The sequence below is a fragment of the Leptosomus discolor genome, chromosome Z (assembly GCF_034619465.1).
Source record: "Leptosomus discolor isolate bLepDis1 chromosome Z, bLepDis1.hap2, whole genome shotgun sequence".
In the NCBI taxonomy this organism is placed as follows: Eukaryota; Metazoa; Chordata; class Aves; order Leptosomiformes; family Leptosomidae; genus Leptosomus; species Leptosomus discolor.
In genome coordinates, this window is record NC_141419.1 from 58,290,173 (window position 1) to 58,314,443 (window position 24,271).

The 24,271-nt window shown below is 39.9% G+C and overlaps 1 protein-coding gene and 2 non-coding genes across 5 annotated transcripts in view; 2 read left to right on the plus strand and 1 right to left on the minus strand.

Annotated features, from left to right (window-relative positions):
• Nucleotides 1-24,271, plus strand: part of NFIB (nuclear factor I B) — a 273,057-nt gene that overhangs the window by 35,124 nt on the left and 213,662 nt on the right. The gene's annotated exons all lie outside the window — the stretch shown is intronic.
• TRNAH-GUG (transfer RNA histidin (anticodon GUG)) lies at nt 14,769-14,840 on the plus strand. The gene has a single exon. It is a non-coding gene; the product is annotated as a tRNA-His (tRNA).
• On the minus strand, nt 20,980-21,051 carry TRNAH-GUG (transfer RNA histidin (anticodon GUG)). The gene has a single exon. It is a non-coding gene; the product is annotated as a tRNA-His (tRNA).

The following is a 24,271-nucleotide window of genomic DNA, read 5'->3' on the forward strand; positions in this document are numbered from 1 at the left end:
AGTTTGTCAGTGTTGGTTTAGTACCACCATGTGCCATTACCTTCCTTATAGCTGAATGCTGATGCCCTGCGTGTGTGCTTCTGAGCAGCTGTGGTTATGTGTAAGTAAACAAAAGACTGCTTGGTGATGCTGAAACCATGCCTTTCTGTCACATGCATTTCTACATTAGAGAGGGTTTCAGACGAAGTTCTGGATATTTAAGAACTTGTGCAATTACCGTCTGGTAGCTTTCTTCACCACAGCAGCTATTCATCCCCTCAATTCTGCTTTTACCCTCCTCCTTATTTTAGCATTAGTCTCTCCCATAACCCCTCAAATAATTAGTACACAAAAACTAGACTGTGGAGAAATCAAAGTTGCTTTTCAAAGACAAAATCAGGAACACAGATTTCTTCTGTATCCTTACAAATGCCTTTCCTTCATTTGTACACCGCATGTTATGAAGACTACATTCATGAATTCAGTAATAGAATACACTTGGATCAGAACTGTTATAACCATGTTGTTCATATTGCTTTCATTCACTAAAAAATTCTAAGGTAACTGATATAGTTTGCCACCTGGGAAGAAATCTCTCACAATGTCAGTTATCTCCATGGTTCGTTTTAAAATTTTAGGCATGCTAGGCACAGTACACCTCAGTGTTGTGATCTACCTATACGAGACAGAGATCAAAATGAAGTATGATCTTTTCTGGCTGAAGCTACTCAAAATTCCCCAAGTGCTTTGTGGAGGAAAGACTTGGGAAAACAAGTTCCCCCTCCCCTCGCTGTGTGCTGCAACCCTTGCCCCCCTCCTGGCTAAAGAACCAGCTTTGCCAAGTTGGCACATGGCAAAAGCCACATTTCTCTTTGGGATGTGTGTCTGTGTGCTACTTGCACGGAATACAAACTGAGAACAGGACACGGCTTTGCACTCTGGCTCGTACAGCATCTAATTGCAGCCAGGCCCCTGCTGTGACCTCACTGAGATTTAGCTGACAGCTCATGATCCACCTGAAATACATGCTTTGAAAATGATAACAAGTAAGCTGAAGCAAACCAAAACAATTAAGCCAAAACAAATCCAGAACCATGTGTTCGTGGGGAGAAAAGTAAAGGGAGTTTTTCAGGTGGGCTTTACTAATCTGTGCTGTACTACAAAGCAGACTATTCTTAAAGTCGCTTTCGTAATGGCTGCATTTACACAATGATGGGAACCTTTCTGCTTGGCAATGCTTTTTAATAGGAAAGTCTGCTTTGCAGATCTTTTGGGAGTTAATGTGATTTTTAAACCTCTTTTTCTGCTTCCCAGGTGGTTAATAACATGGATTCCAATGCGAAAACTGGAGCTCTATAGCTATTAGCAAAACAGTATACTTTTATGTAATATTTAGCAAAAATAAAGTGTATTTTAAGCAATTCTGTCTATGCCAACAAGCTTTTATAGGAAGTTCTCTATAATCAGAAAAACAAGAGGTCTCTTAAACTTGCAATGTTGAAAAGTCTTCTAAAAAAGATTTTAATGCATGATCAGGATATCCAATTCACGTGTTTCTTCTGGAAGGAAAATCGTGTCCAGCCCTTCACAACATTGGAGCAGCTGATGTTCCTGTTGGAACTGCACTGCCTCTTTTTACCTCTGTAATCGTATTTGCCAGGTGTTTATTGTGGTGGTACCGAGGAGGCAGTTCTGCCTTTTGGACCATATGTGCCTTTGAAGTGGGAAATCACTTGGACTGTAATGACAGCCCATGTTACAGCTTTACTGAGCCAAGAGCACAAATGCATTTATGCAATAGATACAGCAATTACTTCAGAGAGACAGTCACTGTCTGGTGAAGCCCTTAGTAATAGATGGCTTTAAAAGATAATGCAACCTCATTGTCTAACCATATCTTCCTTACAACTGTAAGCAGAAGCTGCTGATAGTATTATAGCAAAACTTTGTGTTCTATCTCAGCCACACAATGGTATTTAAACACAACTTCTTTGAAGAAAGAACCTTACATGGTCATAAAGTTTTAAAAACTGATGGGTTGAATTTATTGTTTTCACAACTACACAAAATGACTGTCTCAGAAAATGCACTTTCAGATTCACTTTATATTGTTGGGGTTTTTTTGTTTGTTTGTTTGGTTGGTTTTTTTTTGGCTTGTGCTCTTTTTGTTCCAGAAATGAAAAAAGTGGAAGGACATCCACTTCAGTTTTTCCTACTGATACTACAGGAGAGGACTCTAGCATATTTTTCTCAGCAGCATGTTGACACTAGCGTGTGCAATGGCTTTAGAATACAAGGAAGCCTCTGCTCTTAACTTTACATTTGATGGACAGTCTTATTTATTGACATAAGTCTAGTCATAAACACTTTCTTAAAAGAAATATTTTGTCAGAGAATAATATTTGAATAATTCAGGGATAAGGAAATGTCTAGAGTTCTTAATAAATGTTAGAGGACTTGACTGATTCCTGCTGATAACTTGGAATTTTAATCACTGGGTTAGAGTTGTTGCACTGCATATTTTGTTTGTTTCTTTCAGTTTCAAAAGGGGATTTTACAGATGAGCATTGAGCCATAAAGTATGGATGGGGGAGATTTAATCAGTGCACACGGGAATGTACTATACCGCCAGACTGCTACTATTAGACCATTTCCACTTTCTTAAGAAGATCTTACTCTCAATTATTTGCTAGCAAATAAATGAGTAAACTAATAATAATGCTGGGGTCTTAGTCTTGCTTCCGTAATAGATGGCTCAGAAGAGATCCTTTGTAATTCAGTCTCAATACCATATGTCTCTGTTGACATTAAAGTGCTTAGTTCCAAATGAGTTGGCTTCATTCAAGCATCTTAATTCAAGAGTGGATGATTAGATCTTAAGCTAAAAACCTATTAGGATGTAAGCACTTATGTTGCTGAAAGGTATTAAAGGAACAGCATAGTGTGGTTGCAGATAAATCCTCTACATCTAGTACTGATTTGTTAAACCTTGTTTGATCTTCAAACAACATTAAAAACTAGCTGAAATGTTCAAAGTTGAATGTGGCATATGTAAACCTCGAGGATACTTTATGTGAAAATAAATTTTGATGGCTTTTTGAGAGATGTGGAAGCTCAGATATAAGGACCTGACGCTCTGTGAACAGAAATAATGTAAGATGTTTTAAAGAGCACACAGTCACTTAATCTTTTAGAACTGAAAACTGTGGTTTTTACATTAGTCAGTAAAGCACGACAAGAATAATGAGCAACTCCAAAGAACTTTATTCCATCATTCCTTGGCATGATAACTAGCATTATTAATAATCCTGCAAGCTGTGTATTTTAGTTTTCATCTGCAGAGCAGTGCAAATTACGCAGTGAGCAATAAACCCCAATACTTGTGTTAAGTGAAAAGAATTGTTGTCTTATTCCTTTCTGAATAAAACTCAAATACTGAAAGTAAAAATTGCTATTTTGGGAGATGGATTTATAGGGACTATTTTAATACTGTATGTGACTCAGGTCACTGTAAATTTGTTTTCCAAATGATGCCTTTTGCCTCCATTCCTGTAACAGAAATAGGAGAAGAAAATGAATATATGAGTAACCTTGAAATCTTACTTAAACGTTATTTTATAAAATATTTAATACAAATAGCAAAAAAAAAACCAACAAAACAACCCACCTTGAATTTCAGAACCAGTCCTGTGATTTGTTGGATATAATTTGGTAACTTTTTTGAATGTCTGGCTTTGGCCGTGTTTCCAAAAGGCGTTACAGGGTAAGATTTTCAAGAAGTAACTCCTCTGTAATGGTCTGAATAACTATGTGAGTGCTCACACCTTGCTAGGGGTCACGTTCCCTGCAGTAATGCAGTATATGTTTAAAAAACTGATGAGTGTGTGTTATAGCCATGTAAAATGGAATTAAACTCCTTCATGATGGATTATCTTCGCATACATGTAGGAATCTTTCAGTGAGTATAACTTGGGGGTAATGATAAAAAAAAGGCATGAAAAACTAATTAGAAGTGCAACGCCTTGCTTTGTGTTTGTCTTGATGGTGCTCATTTACTGATGGTTCTTTGGCAGTTTCCATGATGTTGACTTGTCCTCATTCCTTGCTACAAAAATGACATCCAGAACCCTGGAGAAGATGGTGAACTCACCACTGTTAGACACACTGCTGTCATGGAGAAAGGGAAATAGGAAATATCTTCGCAGGCTTTAGTAAAAAGAAAGGAATTTAGGACACATCTACATGTGAAAAAGGCGCCAGCTTAAAAAAAACTTTTAAAAATGAACTCTGTTGGAGAGGCACAGTTTTCCTGGTGAATGAACAGTGTGCTTTCTTCTTCCCTTTTTTGAAGTTCTCATTTACCGAGTGTAAGTCAGTAAGGGACCCCTGCTGTGGTAGAAAAAAACATGGCTTTCATATTTAAGGAAGGCAAAACATCAAAGAGGACTGTGCTGCTATAGGGCTTGAGAACCTGTTCTCTAGTCTTTTAACACCATTTCTGTTAGGATGCTGAGTTGCTGCAGGTGAGGGTAACCAGAAATATCTGTCTCTGCTCCTGTCCTTGGCAATGCCATGGTGCAGAGACCACAGCACTGCTGTCAACTTGCGATTCTGTAGATACAGTCCTGGGCCTGTGTGCCACTGCATCACCCAGCAATGAAATCCTGCTTAGGATCCAGCCTAGAAGCCAAACACAGTTTTCTCAAGTTAGTCACAACATGCAATGCTGATTTGAGACCTCAGCTTTTTGCGTTGGCTGTAGGAGGAGACAAATATTGATTCACCACACCATCTATGTTTTGGGGCTGATTTGAACAGTCTGAATGCATTCACAGCACACAGAAGCTGTGCAGCCTATGGCCATGGTGCTCATCCAGCCACAAGGATTACGCAGCTGCATATCAGGGACACATGACCTGAGATTCAGACAAGTTGATCATAGTCGGATCAAGATTCATTTCACCCACCTACCCAAGCAAATCACATAATTATTGATCAGAGTTTCAACAAAAAAAGAAACTCTTTTTAACCTGTTTTCAGCACCCTTTTGTTCATGTATTTGCTGGGGCCTGGTACAAGACCTGGGCTAACATCATGATCCTCAGCTGTGTCACAACAAACCCCTGCATAAATCCTACATCCATCTGTCCCATTTGGATACATATGCATGAGTAAATGAACGCTATCAAAATCTGCTGCAACGATGAAGTGAGGTAAATTGATACAATAATGTGAACATGATTCCTTACAGACTGCCTCCTTTTGAGTAATCCTCTGAATATGTACTGCTTTATGGGATGAAATAAGTACATTAAATAATTAGGCTAATGGGGAAAGAGAGAGTAATAGGGAGAGGGAAGACTAGAGAGTGAGTAGTAATGCATGAATTCACATTCCCTGAGACCTGGAAAAGGCAGAGGAATCTGGACAATTATTCCATACTCCTTGACAGCAACAGGAGCTGAATTTCATCAACAAAATTGAACTTTAGGAATTAGCTTGTTTCATAACTTCAGAAAATGCACATTTTCTGTAGATTTAAGATGAATGCCCCTATGGCAATGGGCAGAAATGAGAAAGAATTCGTAATCTAAAGGATAGATATTACCTAATCAAAGGGAAGGACTGGAAAAATGGGGACAACCTCTCCCTGATCTCACTGGAAAAAACATCTCACTACATTCCAGTTTCTTGAGTGGGAATTCTGAGCGACTTAGGCTTTCATTTCTAACAACTTATTTACTTGTTTGCGCTTGATGACTTCTTGGTCTTCTCTCCTTAGCCAGTCTTGAGTTTTGTTGCTTCCACTGTTTTGTGATAAAATTATCACTTTCACTCTCACAGTGGCTCGTAGCAGAACCAGCAGGTACTATTTTCTGATGATGTGACCGGAGCTGCAGGCTGCCTTGGTGCTGCTTCTAGCTCTACCTGGCACCCAGTCACACACAATCAGTGCTACTTGCAGTTCAGTGTAGCTGGAATGTGTGGCACTACAAGCTAAAATCCAGCTGAGCCTGTAAATTTAGGCTGGAAATATCCCCATACAGATTGCAGGATAATTTACTTCAGTGCTATCCTGTGGCCCACTGTATCCTACCCCCTTCACAAAGGGCATAAACAGATTTTCTCACGGTTCATGGTGAAAGAAATATAAAGCAGTTCTACTCACAACAACAAAAAGATTTATGATGTGGATAAACTTTCAAGTCTTGGGGGTGCCATGGGCTGATCCTCAGCACTGATGATGCCCTGAAATCTGGCAAGCTAAGATTTACAACTGCTAACAGCTGAAGCTGCATAACCTCATGGCTCCGTCCCTTCCATCTGTGCAAACATGGGGCAAATTGCTCCATCAGAAAGGGAATGGAGGACAATGTTCACCCTCCTTTGATGGGGAGGGTGGAGATAAGAGATATGATGATCAGCGCATCTCAAAGCTTGTGAAGCTTGCCCCTGGAATAGCTCCTGAGTTTTAAGAGCCGAAGGCATGACCTCCCAGACAGATAGAAGGGTACGAACTGTGTTGGTTCTGCTTTCACAGGAGTACATCAAAGATAATGATTTATCTCCTTAATGCTTTTCTTGGTGCTTCTACAAAGCACTCTCAATAAACATAGGTCAAGTATACCTGCTTCGTTAATGAATGCATAGCTGAAAGCTGCTATCAAGACATGTTTGGTCTAAAAATAGTTAACATGTTAAAAGTTATCAGACCACAGTTCAGTTTTGTTAGTTTGACTGCTTTGCTCATTATTACCTCCTTGTAAGGAGTTTCAATGAGATGAATGTGAAATGTGGTTTCTCTTTTTGCAAAAGGGTGTTTTCTGCAGACTTGCCTACCATGCAACAGTATGTGCACAGAAAATGCTGACATACAGAAAGCTGAAATGAGCACCAAACACAAGTTAAAATGCCACACATTGGCAAGGACTGGCAAATCCTGGCTTTTAAAAAGGTGCTTCCTCTTTTTCTTCATCAGAAAGGAGCATGGTGGTGAACTACAAAACTGCCTAACAGCCATCCTCCCAGTCATGTGGTTTTCAACTTTTTGGATCTATGCGACTGTCTCTTGGCTTTAGGTGAAAGGGCATTGTTGTGTTATATTAAAAATAAATTATGAGGATCACTATGTATACAAAATCCCTCCCTTGGATACACCTCAACTGATTCACTAACAGCAGAATATTAAATGGGAAGTTGTGCTTACATGCTGTTCATAGTTAAGAAGAACATGTGTTTAACAGTAACAGAACATCCTGAGACCTTTCCTATTTTCAGTCTATTTCTGGAGGCACAGGGAAATTTTTGTCCTGTTCCAGGACATAAGCTCTGCACACTTGAGGAGAGCTTACAGATTCAGGAACTAAATTAAAGAAAGATCAGTACTAGTTCATGCTCCACTTCAGGTAAGCCACAACGCTCACTTTGATTATCCAATTTGATTTCCATGTTTTACTTGAATAATATGCAGAATTTTAAAAAACAAGAATCATTTCAGAAAAAAAAAAAATCCCACTGGTAAACATCTTCAGCTGTAGGAATACAATCTGCATGAATATTCAGTGAGATGGAAAATTTTGCAAGAGGATAAAAATTACAAACTAAAAGAACAACAGATGACACGTTGACTTGTTAGTACCACAAACTGGCAGAATGAAATGCCAGTGCAGGTTTAGGCTGCCTGCCAGAAGTATTGGATAACAGGGTAGGAAATTACATTTACTATACAGACTTTGGAAGTTTGCTGTTTGGGAGTAGAGATGCATCTTCTTTGTTTGAGTGCTGACCTGAGTGCTCCGCTGGCTGAAGCTTGTGCAAAGTGGGGTGAATGCCAGCCAACTACAATTTTCTCTTCACTGACACAGGAGTTGTGTTCTAAGACCTATTACACAACTGTGATTGGATATAAGTAGTGCTGATGGTATGGGATTTTGTTACTTTGAAGATTTTTGCTGTGTCACTTGCTCCCTTTGTGCTATAAATGTCTGCATTTAAATATACGTGGTTGCAGATGTGGGCGTGCTAGCTTTGAGATTTTGCTGTCCTATAAGTAGACGGAGAGCTCTGGCAGAGGAACGTCTGAAGTGTTTCATTGACTCTAGACCTCTGGCTACCAGAAAGAAACTTGAAAGCTGCAGGAAGGGAAAAGAAAAACAGAAAAGAAGAATAAAATCCTTAGGACAGGGAGCAATTTGTTTGTGAAGAAAAGTTATGCAATGCTGGCTAAGGGAAAATACTAGACATTTGCATAGTCAGTTGTGACTGATTATGGGGGTGCACAGAGCAAAAGAAAAACATCATGAACCCGTTTGAATTCAAAGAAAAATAGGAAACCCAAGGTGACTTTTCTGAGTGAGGAATCTTTGTGTAGGAGATCACACAAAAAATATAAGAAAATAAGAGTGGTTGCAATGCCAATATAAATAATAAAAACAGAAAAAGAGAAAGAAACCCACTTGCTGTTGGCAGAGTGGTCTAATGAATCGCTAAAGAGCCTTTCCGGCCCAGGCTTTGCTTCTAATGGGCATTAATTGTATTTTCAATCTATACATAGATTAAGGTGAACTTCAGTGCAGAACGTACCTGAAAGAGACATTGTAGCCAAACAGTAAACACATACTCAACAGAGAAAACCCTGATTTCTCTATAATCTTGTTACAGTGAAAGTCTAAGCTGCCTCAGTGCTCTCTGTCTCTTTGCCAAAGGCTCAGTAAACTGACAGCCCTTTAAGCAGAAAGAGGAGTAGGTTCACTCTTTGCTGGAGCTATGCATGACATTCCCTCACCCTCTGTGCACACCTTTTGATGGCTGGACTCTGGTGAAAGCTGCAGCTGCAAGGCAGGAGGTGGGAGATTTGCTGAGTGACTCACCCAAGCAATACAAAGTGCTCTGCAAGGCTCACACAGAAAGGCAAGAATGAAGTGTTCCTTGCAGTCAGAGAAGAGGAGCACACCCTGCCTTTGGGAAGTCGGGTGGCTCTCATTCCATACGGCTGGTATGCCCACATGGAGTGATGACAACGCTGAACCAAAGGCAGTCAGCAATCATTTAATTAGAGACTGTTTGAATGCCCTGCATGTATGTAGCAATAAAAAAACCTGTGCCTTGCAATTGAAAAATACTGCATGATCAGAATTGTCTATACATATCATACCAGGACTTTAGACTGTGCAAATGATGGCACCAGTCCAAAGGAGCAGAGAAGGCCTCCAGATGCTGGCCTGAATGGTTTGCAATACCAAAAATGTAACTCTCCCCTTCTTTCCTGTTCATTAAAAATACAGTCAGAGAGGATGGGAACTGTAAATATTGGAGAGGTTAACTCTGCAACGAAAACTAACAAGTAGATATACCATGGCATTCACCTACCCCTACAAGAGTGCTGGGTGTCACCGTCTAGACAATATCAGAACTCCAGTTTTGCAATGTTTTTTGAAAGCAGCTTCTCTGATCTGGGTGATGATTGTGCCTCCTATGAATGCTAACTTTCATTGAATGTACTTATTATTGCTGCATCAAAAACTCTTTAACCCTTTATATTTTTGATAACAAAGAGCCTGAAGCCGAATTTTGTCATCCTGTAATAAATTCTGTTTTATTTTAATGAGACAAATCATCCATGTGCTTGTATGTGGGGATGGGCTTTCTTGCCTGAAGACATCAATAGGAAAACACCAAACACAGAAAATGCCAGTGGAATTCTGTTACTAATAGTTAAAAAATAGAACTTAAGAGATGTTTTCATTTGTACATCCCAAAATGTTTTGCTATGACAAACGCCTACTGTACAAATGGCAATAACCATTTAAAAATGCTTATTTAAGATCATGCTGCAAACAGGTGACAATTTAAACTAGGTAGTTTAAAGACAGTACTAAACTGATTTTGGGCTTTGGCCTAGCACCCAAGTCTTCTCTATTATGCGGTCAGAACAGACATTTGAACTGCATTAAGTCACTCTGAGAGTCACGGAGATTAAGATTATCACTCAAAATTAGTGACATTGTGTCTCCGATCTTTAAGATTAGATGAAACACATTATTTCTGGTAGAGGCAGGCATGAAACAGACTGAGAAACCCAAATATGTGGTAGAAGTAGGCAGAGGAGAGACCTGATCAGGGTCTCCTGTTTCCTGTGTGGATGTCTTGGGCTACTTGGCTATAGGCATGGAGAGGGCATGCCTGCCTCAGGTTTTTCTATCAAGTATTACCCTCACACAGCTACTTCACTACAGAGACAAAAAGCATAAACTCTATGACCTGATGCTGTGGGCATGCAGCTAAAACAGGCGAGTAGCCTGGAGGCTAATCCCACTAAATGCTTCCTTATACTAACAGCAAATGGAAGAGTTCAAACTAGAGACACTAGGAGAGATTCACCTTCCATTAGTTAATAATCTGGGAAATGAGAGACAGAGTGAGAGAGAGAGGGAGAGGGAGAGGGAGGAGGAGAGATATGCTATTTTTATAAGCTTCAAGTCCTCCTTCTTCCAGACCTGCCCATGAACCTGTTGGCTATCGGGGGAGGGAGGGGGGAGTGTCTTCTGATTATTCCTTTTTTCTTTTGACCAGAGATTCAGTCCTGCACAAGAGAAATGTTCTGTCCAAAACTGACATCTTAACAGAAAAAGCCATTGCTTTGGAAGATTATTTTTTTTAGATAAAAAAGGAAATCCACAAACAATTTAATTAAAAAAAAGGAAGTTGTAAATATTTAGATTGTCTCAGTTATGTGGGTGAAAATTTCATAGCTGTTTTCTGAGCCCAAGCAAAGGTAGCAAGGCTGGGCTCAGGGGCAGAGAATGACACAATTGTGCAAATACTGCACAAGGCATGCTCATGTGCACTAAACTTCTTTTGGGGAAAAATAAGAAACAGTAATAATATTTTACTAATAGAAATGATTAAATAAACGCAAACAATGGCAAGGTGCGTAGAGACTGGGTAGAAAGTAGTGCTACTGTCGTACAGTTAACGAAATGATCACTTGCTATGCAGTGGTTACTGCTTGTTATATCATCTCAAAGATTTGTGTACTAATCTTAAGCTCCAAAGGTTTATGGATGTGATTGATGACATTTATTTACTCTAACGTGTATTTTATTCTCATGTGTACATAAGTCTGAAATAAAAACAGTATATCAAGTGACTCCAATTTAGCAAAAAATGCATCAGATGACATTCTAAGCTCTGTACAAGATGGAACTAGAAGTGCTTTTTTGTTTCTTTGAGACCCAGATTTAAATAATCACATTAATATTTTTGATGAAAATCTAGCAAACCTATTTCACTGCTGCAAAAAATAAGGCACTTTTATGACTGCTATGGGAAGTGACACTGTATAGTAGAATAATACAGGTTCCAGAGCTTGCAAGGAGCTTGTCTCAACACAGCTGCAAGTATTTTATTGATAATTTGTAAGACAAACTACATTTAAAATCTCCCTCATCTCCTGTGTATCATGCTATAAAGCATCTCGATGAGTCCCACAGTAATTTTAACTTAATCTCCTTACTTTGAAGTGGGATGCCATGGACAGAAACCTCTCTATTTAATATAATATATATATAATATAATACATAGACTTGTGTCTTTAGGGGAAATCTGGATGTTCTGAGGAACTCAAACAAAACTGAAGTTGCGATTGTTACTTCAGGACAGGTAGCCTGTAACAAGAAGATTTGAAATTAAAAAACCCTAGGGTTATTTAAGGTCCTAAGTATGAAAATGAAGTAAATATTCACAGCATCACAGAATGTTAGGGGTTGGAAGGGACCTCCAAAGATCATCTAGTCCAACCCCCTGCCAGAGCAGGACCACCTACGTCACACAGGACTGCATCCAGGTGGATTTTGAATGTCTCCAGAGAAGGAGACTCCACAACCTCTCTGGGCAGCCTGTTCCAGGGCTCTGTCACCCTCACAGTAAAAAAGTTTTTCCTTATGTTAATATGGAATCTAACTACAGACCAGTCAGCCTCATCTCCATCCCTGGAAAGGTGATGACACAATTTATTCTCAGTGCTGTCTCTAGGCATATCAAGGATAAGAGGGTCATTAGGAGCAGTCAACATGGCTTCACCGAGGGGAAGTCATCTTTGACCAACCTGATAGCCTTTTATGAGGACATAACCAGGTGGATAGATGGTGGTAGTGCAGTGGATGTGGATGTGGTTTAAATATTCTAAGGGCTCTACTTCCACAGGTCTACAATAACAACAAATTTCAGAGAAGTTACTACTGAATCATTTTTGCTCCGTGTCTGTTCCACCTGTACTCATGTGCATGATGCTCAGCAATGCTATCATCCAAATGCACTCATGTTCACATGCAGGTGACTAGATGAAGTACTGTCCTGTTCACTGTTAAACTGAGCTGATTTCAGCCCTTATCTACCATCCTTCTTTCTGATGCACATTTTCCATGTTTTGCAATGAATATATTAAAAAAAAAAAAAAATTGCAGTAATGAAGAACACTCTATACGTTGTTCTGGTAGTGGCTGTTGAGTCATAGAACCATAGAATGGTTTGGTTTGGAAAGGATCTCAAGGACCACATATTTCCAGCCCCCCTGCCACGGGCAGAGACACCTTCCACCAGAGCAGGTTGCTCAAAGCCCCATCCAACCTGGCCTTGAACACTGCCAGGGAGGGGGCAGCCACAGCTTCTCTGGGCAACCTGTGCCAGTGTCTCACCACCCTCATAGGAAAGAATTTCTTCCTAACAGCTAATCTAAATCTATCCTCTTTCAGTTTGATATATAAATCCAAATAAAGTAAATGCTGGTGCCCAGTTTCTTTGTCCTGTCTAATCAAGGGTTTTGAAGTACAGAGGAATACCATAGGACCTACCATATCAAAGCTTTCACACAGAAGTGGCAATCACCATCCAGCTCTTCAGAGATTTCAGGGTTTGGAGGCTGGTGAGGGAAAGGGAAAAAGGCCTTCCCACACTGTGACTTCTTACGGCTGACAACATATATGCGATGGCTTTACAGGTAACATTCACTCTGTAATGCACAAGCTGTGCTACAAGGGATTGCTTTTTCCAGTCCTTTTTCCTTGCCAGAAGATTCAGCAGCTTATTCTGCTGACATCTGCTTTCCAGACAGCTGTGGCATGAGAACTGAAAGACAGGGATGGAGCATGAAGATAGGGACAGTCCTTTAGTTTTTGTTGTTGTTTATTTACACTGTTATGCTTAATTTCTGCTAAGTGTGATAGCTTTGTGAGGCAACAGCAAACCTGAGTTTAGGGATTAGCTTTATGTCAGACATTTACCACTCCTGGTCCTGGATTTCTTTCTTTCAAGCTTATGCAGTCCCTTCACACAGGGCTAGGTTGTGCCTGGCAGGATTGGAGATCACGGAAGGAGCAGCCTTCCTGACCTGTGGAAGCGTGCACTGACCCTTGAGCAAAATGCTGTTCTGGTCACACCAGGCCATTGGGCAAGGCTGTAGGGTGAAGCACAGTAGTCCAAATCACCATTAGAGCAGCCTTTTGCTCCACATGCCCCCAACAACCATCAGAAAGAGGGAGAGATATACTTTCTCCTTCCTTTCTGCAGCTCCAGTGGCAGGGAGGACCTCTCCTTGTGCTTGCAGGAGGTACCTGTGGTTTTCCCTAAGTGAAGGCAGTGTGATGCAGTGCTGAGGCAGAGCAGAGTCTGTTCAGTCATTTTGCCTTTTGAAGTCCCAGCCTGCTGTTTCTTTCAGCCTAGTTACAGATTAGTCACCACAGTGCAGACCTTCATCCATAGTAAATCCACATCTCAGCATGTTGAACACATAATGAAGACATTTGAATGGCCTTGTGTATGACAGCCTAGTAAAGCTCTTTGTATGTCATCTTCCTTTTTCAGAGACTCAGTGTGGCACTGCAGCGGTGGTGTTGCTATGATCTCCAATGTTATCAACGAGGCAAGGTTTTTCAATAAATAATGAATCTAACTGTGGGGAGGGTGAATGTGAGGAAAACAGGCTGCATTTTCTGAGCAGGGCTTGAGTGCCCCAGAGCTTGCCACGTTATTATTCTCTTTCCCCATGATAATCTTTATGTTTCACAGCTTGGTTTCTGTTGGAGCTCTTATTTAATACAACTAACAATTTTTTCTTATTTGAATGTTGTTTACAGTCTTTTTGTGTCTGAACACCTGACAAAGGGCTTCCCAGCAGTTGCTTCAGTATAACAGTAATTGATGGTCTTCGTTGATAGAAGCTAAGTGCTCAGTCCACTCAGACTTAATCTGTAGTATTTGACCATCTTCTTCCACAGTAGATAATGTAAATTCTGGAAAAGATGGTTTTTATGTTCTGTGCTCATTGCAGAGGTAAGGAAGAGGATGTCCACCAATACAAGCACTCACATTAGAATAAACCATATCTGATTCAACTCAGCAAGTGCAGCTTTCAGTTAAGTAGATTTTGTGCATTTGCCTAAATCTGTCTCTACAGCACACTGTCAAGCTTTTCTGCTCTCGTGACTTTGCCTTCCCCACCACTGATAAAATAGGAAAAAAAAATTCTCTCTGAAAAGATTTGCAGGACGGGAGAAGGATTATTGTAACTCTCACGAGCCTGTTTTTAGGCAACCCTGAGAAGCACGCATTTTTAAGTGAAAGGAAAAGTAAGTCTGGAAGTTGAGAAGACAGTAAGATGTAATCGTAAAAATGTTTAGAAGCAGCGGCTGCTAAAACTCAGTGTAAACTGTAGGTGGCACCATTTGTATAAAATTTTGGAGAGCACTGAGGGAAAAAAGCTGTCACTTAACTTTCGAGTTTTCTGATAGCTTGCCGTGATCGTATAGTGGTTAGTACTCTGCGTTGTGGCCGCAGCAACCTCGGTTCAAATCCGAGTCACGGCAGGGAAAGATGTATCTTTTGAAGGGAAGTACTTACAGCTTGGGTATCAAAAATAATCTATTAGTGATATCTGAGACTAAGATGAGAAAGCAATTAGAAGCTTGGTAACTTTAACAGGAATGTTTTGCTAAAAATACTTGCCACAAGTATTAGTTCAGCCAACCCATTGACAAGTGGGATTTTTTTTTTTTTAAAATTTAAATGTTCATGGATATCGTGATAAACACAGTGGCATAGCAAGCACATATTTTTTACTCATTACAGCTACTTAAGATCTGGAATGAGCCATGAAGTTATGTTTGGTTTTGATCTTTCCCTATTTTTTGTGCTAATAGAGCAATCGGCCTGAATTGCTTGGAAATGTGACAGTGGCAGATGTGGAAATACTGCTTACCTAGGCATGAACTGCGGCTAGCAGAAGGTCTTTGCTGGGGACAGCCATGCGGAACCATCACTTGTCAATGATTCCTGTATTCTCTTTGTTTTTGTGGTAGGAACTGTGTGTAATTTCACTGTCCTGCCTCACTGAGTAACATCAGCTCAGATTCTCAGAATGAAGACTTCTAAAATGACCATGTGGAATTTATAAATTAGTTTTGGTAACTAATGGCAGTTTGTGTAATAAAAGATAAATTAACGACAAAATTACATCAGTGGTAACAATTATATTAATAAAAGATCGTTATTATGGATTCTATCAGATTATTTGGATGCCACTAAATAGAGTTTCTGGTAGTTAGTTCTTTAATTTGATAATGAGTTAATTTAAGAGCAAGCACTGTTTTTCTCTCACTGTTGCATCTGATGGGACATCAGTCCTCTGCATAAAGGTTTACATCTCCACCAGGCTCAGATGGATTCAAGCTTCATGCAGCAGGCTCAGCTCTTGCAGTGTAAATGACAGATGTTTTTTTTCTCTGCAAGCAGCAGGAACTTTCCTTGCCCTCCTACCTAATAAAGAAGTGAAACAAAACTTTCTTCACACCACTGTTGGAAAAAATCGAAGACCTGTACACCTGCAAACCTGGGAGGGCATCTCACCTCTGGAGGCTGTAGGCTTAGATGTCGTAGTTTTGGCATAGTAGGCTAGCAACCCCTGCCATCTTATCACCTCACTCAGGTTCACAAGAGCTCTTTCTGCTCTGCTTTTTAAAATATCTTTGAGTATTCCTCTGATTGGCCTTGGATTTCCCATCTAAATATCTCTCAGCCTTTTAGGAGCATATCAGAGCAATTAGCTCTTGACTTCTTGGTCTGATTGATGAGACAGATGTGATTGATTTCCCCAAAGAAAGCAATTTAGAAACTTAGACTAGCATAAAAGAGACCAGGATGATCTTTCGTACTCTGTCCCTGATGTAGTCTATCAGAAATGTCATCTGCTGTGTTAGTTTTCATTAACTCCAGAAATACCAAATTAACTCATCAAAGGTGCATATATTCTCTAAAGCACCGTAATGAATGAAGTCCTAGAAAAGAAATCCAAAAATTACAGTGCCAGAAATAAGTTCTACTTATGCATCATCCTGAGGCTGCCAAAACACTCAAGGCTCACCTCTGCTTGACCTTGACCTCCCTGGAACTGACTTCCCTATATCCATCTGAAGGTAAAATCTAGAAACCTTGTATTACCTTATTACTAGTTACAGTAATATTGGTGATTTTGAAGAGTTATTATAGGATACTAGAAAATTTAAAACTTCCTTTTTTCTATTTTACAATGACTTACCTGGAAACAGTAGTCATTCTGTTTGCTTTAGTTTATTTAGGACACCAATATCTGTATTGCTAGCTCAATGCTAGCACTATAAGCTGAAAGCAAGAATGGTGTAGGCAGATAATCAGACCTTTCTTATCAATTCCCCCTACAGTTATTCATTCTCCTCACAGGAGAATCAAAATTAAAACCTAACTTCATTTTGGGGAATAAACATGTAAGTGCAGGTGGCTCCCAGCATTCCATTTCCCAAGAAAATATTTATAAATTTTCCCTACTCATTAGCGAAAAAGAAAACAAAAACTTTAGAACAGTTTCTAAGGATAACAGGATTGAAGAGTAGGAAACACGGAGATACAATCCTGGAACTGATTTTGAACCCTGAATTGTACAAAGAATTGGCTGTATATTTCTGAAATACATGAGTCTTCATTTCTAGCAGGCATGTCCAGGTAACACTTCTCCAGTTGGAAACCATAGTCTAATAATAATATGTTCACGTAACAAACATTAAAAAGTATCCAGGTTTACATAAATCTATTTCTGAAGTTCTGAATTTTTTTGACTAAGAACAACTCAAAGGCCAGAGAGCAGTCTTGTTTCAGCAGCCTTCTCTGCCTTCATGCAGCGAGCTGATCTAGTGGGAAATTAAGAATAGTATTTTTGAAATGAGACAGGAAAAGAGTGCCTGCCTTTCCTTGCAGCTTTTCTGTGACCTGTTGTGCCTGTCACTGTTCTTGTGCATGGCCCATTCTGCATAGAATATAAAAATTTTAAGACATAAAGTTGTCTATCTTCATATCCCAAACATCGCTAATTCACATTTTGGCACTGAAACTAATAGGATGTGACAATCAACAGTGCTTGGGGAGAGATCTATTTCTTGTTATTGTATTTTAACATTAGCTGTTGATTAAGGTTAAAACCATCAGAGCTTTAAAGCTATAGAGAAAGGCATCTAGTCCTTAAGAAGGCAACACTGAACAGAAAGACTTGAAAAACTTTTAAAATATTAACTGAACCTAATCTAGATTTCTATTCTTCCTCCTTCATTTTTCAGGAGTGCAGCAGAGTTGGTTGTAACCTGTCTGATGTTCATATCAGGTGTTGAACAGGATAGAAAGCAGTGGCTGTTTCAAATCTGCAGTCATCAAATCAAATTAATTCTGTTTTTCATTCTCTTTACAGGAGTGCAGCTCATATTAAAATTTTTATAGGTCCCCTCTGAAATGCTTTCAAAGGGCTCTGGTCAAGAAGACTCTTTGAAAAGAGATCTTCTGTGGTAAAGAGTTCCTGAAAGCTTAAATAGCTGGTTGTGCTTTAGAAAAGAATGCCAGGAATTCATTTCACAGGTGGGATGATTTTACCTCTGGAAATTCAGTTCTGAGTTTACAGGGTATTACTGCAGGATGCATAGTAATTGGGGAAAAATTGGCACACAGGGAGATTCCTGAGCCTGATGTGTAAACATGACTGCATAAACAATGTCTGATGCTGCAGTGCTGTAGCTTTTCTCATAATCTGTCTTCAGTGTTTCTTAAAAGAAAGCATGTCCTGCTCTCTTAATAACACTGTGTGGCTTCTTATTCGTGAAGCTCCAGCAGTCACTCACAGCACTGGAGAGAGCTGCCCTGGAACGCATGGAAAGAGTGTGGTCAATTTTTGAAGCTTTCAGTTTGTACCACTTTGGGTTAAGCTTTGGCTCACATTTGAATCCTGCAACTTTCTGCACCACATTCGAAACTACTAAGTGGGGCCTGGTTTCACTTCTTCATCAAGGGTTCAGCACAAACCCAAAACTACTGAATGTCCAAAACTATGTAAATAATATTTTATGTTGCTTTTTAAAAAAAATTTTTTTTCTTTTTGGTTTAATATCTCTTGAATTCTAAATTCCCAGCTTTTTATTCTAAAAACTTTATACATATGTCCTCTTGACTTGGAATTTCACAGAGGCAAAATCAACGCTTTGAGTTAGATTCAAATGCATCTGATAAATATCCCTTTTACAAATCTTTGTGAAAGTCATTTGTGTCCTTAATGTTTTACAACTTTTTCCCCCACTCTTCTATAAAGAAATGTTGTATACGTTTCTCTGCACCAAATACAACTCAGAAGATGAAAATTTGTGATGCTCCTTTTAAAGGAACATCTTCTTTGTGACAAAGAAGCCACCATCCAAAAGGATCCCAAAACACACTGTCTTTAAAATCTTTGAGAGCGTAGTTTTGATATTCCATGTTAATATAGCAAAAATTTTCTCTTATAACATGGTCTGTAGTGTTTACATAATCAACATCTCTGTGCTGCTAAACCAGCACCTACATGCCTTTTGCACCTGAGAGTTGTGCATGGAGCTACCAAGCTATTTCTGGTAATTTCTTTCTTATGGATCCCTGCATGCCCAGTTCAGATCTTGTGCTTCCAGACTCCTGGAATGATTGTTGTTTTGTTTTGTTTTGTTCTCTGATATGAGCATAAAACCTCTTATTTTACTCTCCAGAATTATATCACTAATTTGTTTGAGGCTGGCAGGTCTATCTAAACTCTTTAGGAAAATCTGGCATAGTAGGATGTGTTTATTCTGGGATGTGCACTGTTGCTATTATTCACCATGCAGCTGAAGGCGAGAAGGTGTACTGACTTTTGCACCAGCACAGAGAAGAAAACTTCTTTATGATAGGACCATGAAGGCATTCATATTAAAACCACATGGTGTAAATTAGTGTTTTACTGTTACATGTGAGAAAGAAAAGTCTGAATCATTTAGCTAAGGCAACAGTGAGAAAACTAGCATATCATGGAAAATTCTCTTCAGAAACACATGTTGAAGTTTTTTTTGCATAAGAACTGAACTTGACTGAAAAATAATTGCAAAAGAACTCTAGAGGGTCTAATATGACAACCATAAAGTCTTCCAGAGAGATGAAAGTGTAAATTCTGGAAAGACATTTTAGGTTGATCCACCAGCTATTGAACTGCTTTGTTTCACCATATTGTCCTTCATATTTCTTGTTTGCTGAGAGATGGGTTTAATGGAATTAAATATTCCCTGCTGGTCTTCATAGTTAGGCGAGTCTTGCTTTAAAAGCAATCCCTTTTCATCTTAATAGTTTCAAGATAGTCTTGTTTCCTTACTGAGCCCTGGACAGACACCTGGAGAAAGTTTGCCAAGAGCTGGGAAGCCTGTGTCTGGATGCCTGAATAGTGTCTGACCTCAGAAGGACGTACACTGTCTTCAGTAAGGAAATCTTCTGAGGTTCTGACCTCAACTGTTAGAAACATACAGCCATTTCCCATAAATGAATATTTGTTGTCTTCTCCTTTTTCACCTCCTGCTTTTTCTTTTGACTTGTAGTCAGGCTGTGTGTTTAAGTATGAAGATACTATTCGGCAAAAATGAGTAGTTTTTACTTCAGTCAGCAAGATGTATAGCTATCTAAAGATAAAAGTAGAATTAGTCATATGATCTGAAGTTCATTAATACATTGTTTAGCGTCTTCTACTAACAACAAATTGGAAGTAGAACTGTGTTGCTGCGTGGTTCAATCAGTATATAAAGTGCCTATGTGTAGGCACTTGGCAGTGTTTCTTGAAAATTTCTTTCCTTGTGCCTTTCAGCTGTCTTCCTTACCTCACCCATCCCCATACTGGAAAACTACTGGTCCCTAGCACCCCCAACCCAATAAACAGCAGCACCCACCAGGCAGCACAGGTAGGATAAGTGAATTAGATAAACAGAGAATCATGTTGGAATGTTTTCCCCCTTCTTGGCAGATTCCTCCCAGTCACATCATCCTCTCCCCACAAAAATGGCACTGCATTTCCAGCAGTGTCTTGCTTCTCTTTAAACAAATTTCAGACCAAGACATGATGTCTCCCATTTGCTGCTATTGATTATTGGCCTCATAAGTGCATCATTCTTGGAAAAAAAATACTAAAACCCCTCACAATAGAGAAATTAATTGCGTGTAACTTCATGCCTTCTTTGCTGCTCTTTCCTGAAAAGTTATTCTGGAATTTTCTTTCATGGTGAGTCATCCCTGGAGACAGATCATAGAAAGAAATCGATCTTCACTGGGAGAGAGAAAGGAGATAGGTTAAAAAATGGACAGAGTGAAGTCAGTGAAAATGTTGTCCCAGGCAACCTTGGTACAACAACATTGGTGTGAACTGCTTGAAATCTCACAAAAGGAGACAAAAAACCTACAGTGCAAAGAGCATCAAGCACCTTATCAGGTAGCAATGAGCAACATGAACTTTGTTTGTGCAGCTACTGCTTCTTCTCATCTGTTTTTTCTGTGCTTCAGACACTGAGGCCTGTTCAGCAGTTACTGCAGAGTGAGGGCTTGGGTGGGTATCATGTCACCAGTCTCCAGCACCAAGCACCCAAAAGCGAGGAACAAAACAGTTCCCTCTCCCTGTGCCGTGACTCGGATTTGAACCGAGGTTGCTGCGACCACAACGCAGAGTACTAACCACTATACGATCACGGCAAGCTACAAAGAACATGTCCAGTGTCTTGTGTTTTCTGTCCCCTCTAGCAGAGCCGTGCAAGCATTGCCACCTAGTGTGGACTGGCTATAATATTTCATGTGCTGGTCTCTTCCCTGGCATGACCACTACTATTGCAGCATGTGTGGGCATCCCCCGACCAAAATGAGTGCTGCTGACAGAGAAGTATGTGCAGAAGACAGGCCCAAATGTTACAGTGGCAGAAAAATATTCCTGCAGTCTGGAGGGGAAATCTTTCGCTGCCTTTTATTTGGCCAACGTCTGTCTTCAAACATACAATGATTTTGGTCTGTGAGTCTTGTTTCTGTTTTCAATGCTGTGCCTAGAGATGGAGGAAAACCTGGTGAAAGGACATTCAAAGTAACATAATTATTTTAAAAGCTGTTTAAAGGGAAACATAAAAACACACGTTCCCCTCCTGCTGTAATTCAGATTTGAACCAAGATTGCTGTAGCCACAGCACATAGTACCTTGGCACAGGTGACAGCAAGCTGTGGCAGGTTTTGAACAGATATGGCAGAAAAACATGATTTCTAGTAAAATATCAAACGTTGACAGCACCGACCCATCAAAGACAGATTTCTGTTGAGCCTTGAGAGTTAATGTTTCAAAACACGAGTGTTTATAGTAGTGTTCTAATAATTTTCTTTACTAAACATCTCATATCTGCCATTCAGTCTCAGTTTTTAATTCTGTGTCTGACAGCGATAACAAAAAAAGATTGATAACAGCAAGTACCTTCAAGATTTTGTTAATTAGTTAAATAAGTGGAAGGAATCGGTGGGTACAACAGACGGTTGTGCTGCCATTCAGAGAGACCTTGTCAGGCTGGAGAAATGGGCTGACAGGAACTCCATGAAGCTCAATAAGTGCAAGTGCCGAACTCTGCACCTGAGGAGGAAAAACGCCATGCACCAGCACATGCTGAGGGCTGACCTGTGAGAGAGCAGCTTGTCAGAGAAGGTGCTGGGAGTTCTGGTGGACAACAAGTTGACCATAAGCCAGCAATGTGCCCTTGTGGCAGAGAAAGCCAACATCCTCCTTGGATGCATCAGGCAGAGCATTGCAGCAGCACAAAGGAGGTCACCTTTCTCTGTTCTCAGCACGGGCGAGACACATCTGGGTGGTGTGTTCAGTGCTGGGCTCCCCAGTCCAAGAGAGTCAGGGACATACCAGAGTGAGTCCACTGAAGAGCCACCAAGGTGGTGAAGGGCTTGGAGCTTGGAGAGGGTGAGAGAGGCTCAAGAAAAGCAGGCTTAGGGGCCATCTTACCAATGTGCATAAATACCTGATAAGAGGGTAAAGAAGATGGAGCCAGGCTCCTTTCTATCGTATGCAGTGACAGAACAGAAGGCACTGGGCAGAAATTGAAATAAAGGAAATTCCCTTTAAATCTAAGAAAAACTTATTTATTGTGAGAGTGATTGAAGACCAGACCAGGCTGTCTGGAGAGGTGGAGTCCCCATCCTTAGAGATACTTGAACCCGACTGGACTCAGTCCTGGGCAACAAGCTGTGGCTGACTCTGCTCAAGCCACAGTGAGACTAGAGACTTTCAGAGGGGCTGGCCAGCCTCAGTGATTCTGATTATCAGGAAAGGAAAAAAAAAACACAAACAAACCCAGAACTGTTAACCAAAATAAAATGTCAGTGCTTACAGACTTACATTTTTTTTAACATTTCTGTAATGTATAGCTGTGCATAACACAGGCAGTTGAGCAGAGGGAGTTCATGAGTGTCAAGAAATGGGATATCGAAAGCTTGACAATCTTCCCTGTCAATATCCGCAAAGCTCCGTGTAAGCCAGATAAGTGAGCAATAGCTAGAGGTTGAGCACCTTAGTTGGTACAAAAACATTTGGGACGACTTTAAACGTCTTCTATGTTTTCAGAATTGACAAGAGCTTTGTATCATCGACCTTACCCAGTGCATGCATGTGTTGTATTTTTGCTGGGAGTTAGAGGTGCCAAGTCATGGGTGTAAATGGTTAAATGTATAGATTACCAAGATTGCCCGGAATTTTCTAGCATCTCTTTTTGCCAAAGTGAATGAACATAGATTACATTGTTTCAGACAAACTCCCTGTGACTACAAAAAAAAGGAGTTGGCTAATTTTGCTTCTACTAACCACAAATAAATAAAAATATGTTAGTTTGCCAGTCTATTCAGACTACGCTCTTTTTTCTTTCCTTTTTTTTTAATAACTCTATCCAATGCGGCTGGTTGTATGTCCTGGCATAATGATAGGAATATCCACAACTGTGCTGCAAATTAATTCATTTCTAGGAATTTATCTTGTCCCAGTATTTGCAGTGCCTTGGGTTCGATCCAAAGGTCTAAATTACTTTCATAGTGCATAAGGCCACATTTCTGCATCTAAACACATGTACAGCCTCATTTGCTTTGCTTTGTAAGATTCTATGTGCTAAATGAAACAGTTTTACATCTGTAATACTTGTGCATGGTCTTATGTTTGTTAAATGCCTACTTCACATTTAAGGCCTACTAGCAGCCCTATAATCTTTCTCTGTCACTTCCATCCTCCATACTTCTCTCTTGTTGAAACCAAACCAGATTTTTGTCAGAGAACCCCATGCAAAGCTACTGATTGCATGACATTGTGTATCACTCAATAAAAAGTTATTTTTGGAACATTTTAAACTCAAAATCATGTTTGCAACATTAGTAAGTACATCTCTGCCTTTGATTCAGCTTTTGCATGTGTAACTGTTAAACCTGACTAGTTGCTGTTGGCACCAAGGGAAAACCTTGTCACATTAGACTGTATTGGCATGTCTAAATATAAAATGTGCACCTCTGGAGATTCTTTGATTTGATAGCATGTTACTTATGCTTTAATTGACTGTGGTTGCTAAAATCTCGTTAAGAGCTTGATTAATTTGGAAATTGGGAATCTTGGCCTAGTGGTACTGAGTACAAGTAGGTCTCCTTGACATAATCCTAGCACACCACATTTCCAGTATTTCCCCCATTCAAAAATGATTCAAGACGCAAGTTGTTTGGCTTAATTTGGTAGCAAAAGCAGAAGCAGCTTAGCTATGCTCACAGGTGGTAAGGTTGCCTTGCATTAGACAATAGCAATATCAAGGAAAAGAGGGTTCCAGAATAAGACAGAACCCAGAGGCAAGTGGTTTTGAACTAAAGTGAACTAAAGAACTAAAGTCATCATTTTTGTGTTTGA